Here is a 508-nt window from a genome sequence, read left to right as displayed (position 1 = left end):
GCCGCCCGGGCCCGAGGCGCCGTTCGGGCTGCGGGCCCCGCCCCGGGAGCAGCGGCCCCGCCTGCGAACGGGCCCCGCCCCGAGGGAGCAGCGGAGAGCGGGCCCCGGCCGGAGAGACGAACCGGCGCTAAATGCAATGCAGGCGCGGTGTAAAATGATGGATGTGCAACCAGACCCGCCCTGTAAAGACACAACTGGGAATGAAATTAATGTCAGGAAATCCCTATTACTATAGATCTACTAATTTAAATAGACTGACAGCTAGAGAAACGCTATTTCCTCCAACATAGCTTTATGTATGCATCATTGTATCATACATACCTGCTGTTGTATATGTATCTAATAAATAAAAAAAATAAGATTTTCAGCTCTACACCTCTGTATTATTACTTACTGCACGGCAACTTCCAATACTTGGAAGCAGTATCAAAGCTCTTAAGTATCTTATAATTAAATCATACGTCACACTGCTGTATCATAGTTGGTTTGAGGAATTATAAATCAAGAA

The sequence above is a fragment of the Ammospiza caudacuta genome, chromosome 7 (assembly GCF_027887145.1).
Source record: "Ammospiza caudacuta isolate bAmmCau1 chromosome 7, bAmmCau1.pri, whole genome shotgun sequence".
NCBI lineage: Eukaryota > Metazoa > Chordata > Aves > Passeriformes > Passerellidae > Ammospiza > Ammospiza caudacuta.
The sequence above is the reverse complement of the archived record's forward strand: the minus strand, read 5'-3'. Positions refer to the sequence as shown.